The sequence below is a fragment of the Tigriopus californicus genome, chromosome 12 (assembly GCF_007210705.1).
Source record: "Tigriopus californicus strain San Diego chromosome 12, Tcal_SD_v2.1, whole genome shotgun sequence".
NCBI classification, from domain to species: domain Eukaryota; kingdom Metazoa; phylum Arthropoda; class Copepoda; order Harpacticoida; family Harpacticidae; genus Tigriopus; species Tigriopus californicus.
The window spans coordinates 722,909-727,576 of NC_081451.1; positions in this window are offsets into that span (position 1 = coordinate 722,909).

Consider the following 4,668-nt stretch of genomic DNA (forward strand, 5'->3'; position numbering starts at 1 on the left):
GAACATTTGAGGCATCATTTTGGTTTCAGCAACGCGTGCAACTCATCCTTTGGGAGCCGTTAAATCAGGGAGAGAACCAATGGGGAGTCTGGCCTTGAATTTGGATGTTTTTATCAAATGCTGTTTTTCATGGCGGATTGACCACGTGCTGCCAATGACTTTAATTGCGATTGGAACATTTGAGGCATCATTTTGGTTTCAGCAACGCGCGCAACTCATCCTTTGGGAGCCGTTAAATCAGGGGGAGAACCAATGGGGAGTCTGGCCTTGAATTTGGATTGTTTTATCAAATGTGTGTTTTTATGGTGGATTGATCACGTGCTGTCTTGGACTTTAATTGCGATTGGAACGTTTGAGGCATCATATTGGTTTCGGCACAGTTTGCAAATCATCCTTTGGGAGCCGTTAAGTCACAAAAAGGTACAAATGGGGTGTCTGGCCTTGATTTTGGATGTCTTAAATAAATGCTGGTTTTATGGTGGATTGGTCGATTGGTGGATTGGAACGTTTGAGGCATCATATTGGTTTCGGCACAGCTTGGAACTCATCCTTTGGAGCCGTTAGGCCAAAAAAGGTACAAATGGGTGTCTGGCCTTGGGTTCGGGAATTTAAACAAATGCTGTTTTTATGGTGGATTGACCACGTGCTGTCTTGGACTTCAATTGCGATTGGAACGTTTGAGGCATCATTTTGGTTTCAACGGCTTTGGGAGCCGTTGAATCAAGAAGTACTACAAATGGGGTGGCTGGCCTTAAGTTTAGGAATTTTTAACCAAATCATGTTGTACTGTGGATTGATCGCGTGCTATCTTTAACTTTAATTGCAATTGGAACGTTTGAGGCATCATATGGTTTCGGCAACGCGTGCAACTCATCCTTTGGGAGGCCGGTGAATCAAGAAGTACTACATATAGGGTGACAAGCCTTGATTTTTGGAAATCTTAAACAAATGCTGTTTTTCATGGTAGATAAACCACGTGCTGTCCTCTACTTTAATTGCGATTGGAACGTTTGAGTCATCATTTGGTTGCTTCATTGCTTGCAACTCGTCCTTTGGGAGCCGTTAAATCAAAAAAGATTTCAAACAGGGTGTCTAGCTTTAGGTTGAGGAAATTTTATATTGCATGCACTGTAAAATACTTCTTATGGGCAAACTGAAAATTCTAGAGACAAACTATGGCAGAGTTAGACTTGGACCTGCATGACCCAGCCCACTAAGCCTGTGAATGGTATGAAAAAATGGCAAAAGGCTGAGAAATGGGTCTACAGAGATTTGAGGAATCACGCGGTTTCTGCACTACTTTGATCTAGTATCCAAATACCGTCCTTTGAGTTGTAATAAATTTCTGAATGGTTTTGAAGTCACACACAATCACTAAAAAATGCTGTTTTATTGGTGGATTGACCGCTTGCTGTCTTTGCCTTTAACTGCGATTGGAACATTTGAGGCATCATTTTGGGTTCGTCATCGCTTGCAACGTCCTTTGGGAGCCGCAAATCAAAAGTCATTACGATGCGGTGTCTAGCCTTGGATTTCGAAAATTTTAAATTGTAGCGCAATGTTGCATACATTGTGAAACACTTCTCATTGGGATACTGAAAGTTCTAGAGGCAAACTATTGCAGAATTAGACAGGGCCGACATGACCCAGCCCACTAAGCCTGTGAATGATCTGAAAAAAGGCCCAAGACTGAGAAATGAGTTCTCAGAGATTTGAGGAATCACGTGGTTTCTGCACTACTTTGATCAAGTTTTCAAATACCGTTAAGTGGCTACAGACACCTTCAGCTTATTGGAGAAGAGGCCCCTAATGCTGACTCTGGGGTGCTTGACAATTTGCACTTTGAGCTGACAAAGAAGCTCTCTTCCGAGCTCTCTTAAGATCTCCTCTGTCGTCCAATGTCATTTTTACTGACCGCGGTGCTGGAGTGTTCAGATTTTCCTCACGCACCCTGTTTCATGTTATACTATAACAATAGGAAGATTAGCGTCAACATAATTACTATCATAGTATCCACTTTTAGTATGGCTCCAGGAATCCAGGAGAATTGACATTGAGTCAAAAACGTCTTTCACATGTTCAATAATTCAGTTTTTTCAAAAAAATATCTCCTAACCAACCAAAAATTAATTTTTACAGTCGTAAGTCAGTTGATGATGATGGCATTAATAAACTATTACACCAACGAGTCCATAATTTGTATCACAATTCCATCTATCAAGCTCAAGAAATTAAAAATATTTCCAAAAAGTGTGATTCCTCAAAGGAAATTTTGTGCAACTGCATTGCAAATTGAGGAATCACCATCCGGACTTTGGTTTCGGCATAGCGACAACTTTAGGGGCTCCTGGGCCAGGAAAGGTCAATGACTCCTGAATTTTCGCGTTCGATAGTGAACAGAGACAGACGTCTTTTTTCGCTCCCAGAACCTGTCTTAACATACGACTTGTGAAATTTTTGTGTCCTGCGTATGAAAAGCGTCGTGACAAAACGTGGCATTCCGTTCTTAGAGTGCCCTGTGGTCAATGCAGTGATAACATTTGTGAAATGACTAAAACCAAGAAGAGGGGCGCAAATTCGCCACTTAATTCGATGGCAAAAAAGGCGGAAAACTCGGCCCCGATGGCCACCGTGACCTCAATGACCCCGACGGCCCCGGGGCCTTTTGTCACCTCGACGACTCCGATGTCCACAGCGGCCTCAATGACCTCAGCGACCCCTATTGCTTCGACTGTTGTCTCAGTGGTGGCCCCGACTACCTCGGTAGTCAGCTATGCTAATGTAGCCCAAGAAAAGAGAAAATTCCCCAGCTTGAAAATTGAAGTCAGGAGGAAAGACCAAGGAGCAATTGAGAGAAGTACCAGGCTGCCCACCATAGCAGCAGGGCAGGTCATCATTCAAGATTTAGGCTTGGGAGTGGAGGAGATTTCTGACATCAGATTCTTCAGGGAACCGTCAGGGAGGTCGTGTGGCATCAAGGTCAAGACCGTGGCAGACATCATAATCAAGGAGAGATTCAGTCATACGTACTTTGAGAAAGAGGAGCTTGGAGTCATGTGGTGTTTCTCGCTCAAGGGTGCAGAGAAGGTGGAAATCCACCAGCTCAGGCTAATCAATGTACCGGATGAAGTCACTGACAGGGATATAATAGCCGCTGCATATAGTGTTGCTGAGCCAGTATCAGGTGTAATTAAGGAAACCTACAAGGAACATCATAGCCCCCTACTGGCTGGAATCCCAAATGGGAATGTCTTAATCAAGGTCAAGAAGGTGAGAGAAGGGTTACCCACCCATCTTTCTATCAAGGGTAAGCGGATCAGAGTCGTTCTACGAGAGAAGGGCAGCAAATGTTACAAATGCAAGGAGGAGGGTCACATCGCAAAAAACTGTAAACTGTCCATTCCAACCCCTAGGGATGGGGATGATGATAACATTGATGAGGAGACCTTTGTAAACGAACATGATGATGGAAACCAAATAGATAATGAAGAAGAAGTTGGCGAGCACTCTGGTGGGCATGTTCTTCGACATGAACACTACAGTCCTCCCAAAGACATTTACCCGTCACTGGAGGAGGCACGAACGAAGAAAATTGTAAAACCTATCCCAGAGAGTGTAAATGATCTCTCAGACAAACCAGTACTCCGATCAAGCACAAAATGAAGATTGCAGCGTTAAATATTCAGAGAGGTTTCTATACGAAATTTCATGAAATTGAAGCCTTGGCTGGAAGAGAAGAGATGGACATACTTTTTCTCAGTGAGGTAGATATACTTGAAAACGAATTCATTCCAAGATGCGTTGGTTATTCCAAACTCACTGATGAAAGAAAAAAGCACAGAGTATTAGCATATGTGAAGAACAATATTGTGATAAATCAGATTCATTATCCGGGTGACCTACCGTGCATTGTTCTGAACACGACACAATCAACTATTGCATCGATCTACAATGACTTTACCGTTGATGGATCAAAACTATCGGAGAGTGAGAGAGCCACCAGACTCTTTGAGTTTCTTGACTGGTTTTCAAAAATCAGCAAGAAAAAATCGACCCTTCTTGGAGATTTCAATGTGGACTGGCTGGCTGAAAGGGAGTCAAACCGGAGGAAATTGTTAGCATGGGCACTTGACAATGACTTCTACCAAACAGTGACGAAACCCACCCGTGTTGTAAATGACAGAAGAGGGAAACATAGCACACAGATAGATCTATGCTTCATCCGAGGGCATAGCTATCAGTGCAGAGTCATTGATCCAAAAATATCCGACCACCACATCATAGTGACGTCAATCTCTAGATCAAAGAAGTGCTCCCTCAAGAAAAAGATATACGTGACTAAGTTCACACCAGACTCAGTGAAGACTGCCCGACAAACACAACCAAAACTGGATGTGAAGAGGATGGGGCTGGCAAACGCTGTAGCAGCCACGACAAGTTGGTGTCAAATACTAATAAAGGAAGCCACAAGAGAGAAAATTGTGAACATTAGCCCCAGAGCTGAATGGTTCACCCCACATCTTAAGAATCTACAAACGGAGCTATTTCTCTCCGAGCACAAGAACAAGAAATTGCGTAATATATATGTCAGGGAATTGGATAAGGCCAAAAGAAAAGCGGAATCAAATATGAGGTGTAAAAGCCCTAGTAAAGGAGTGTGGAACATCA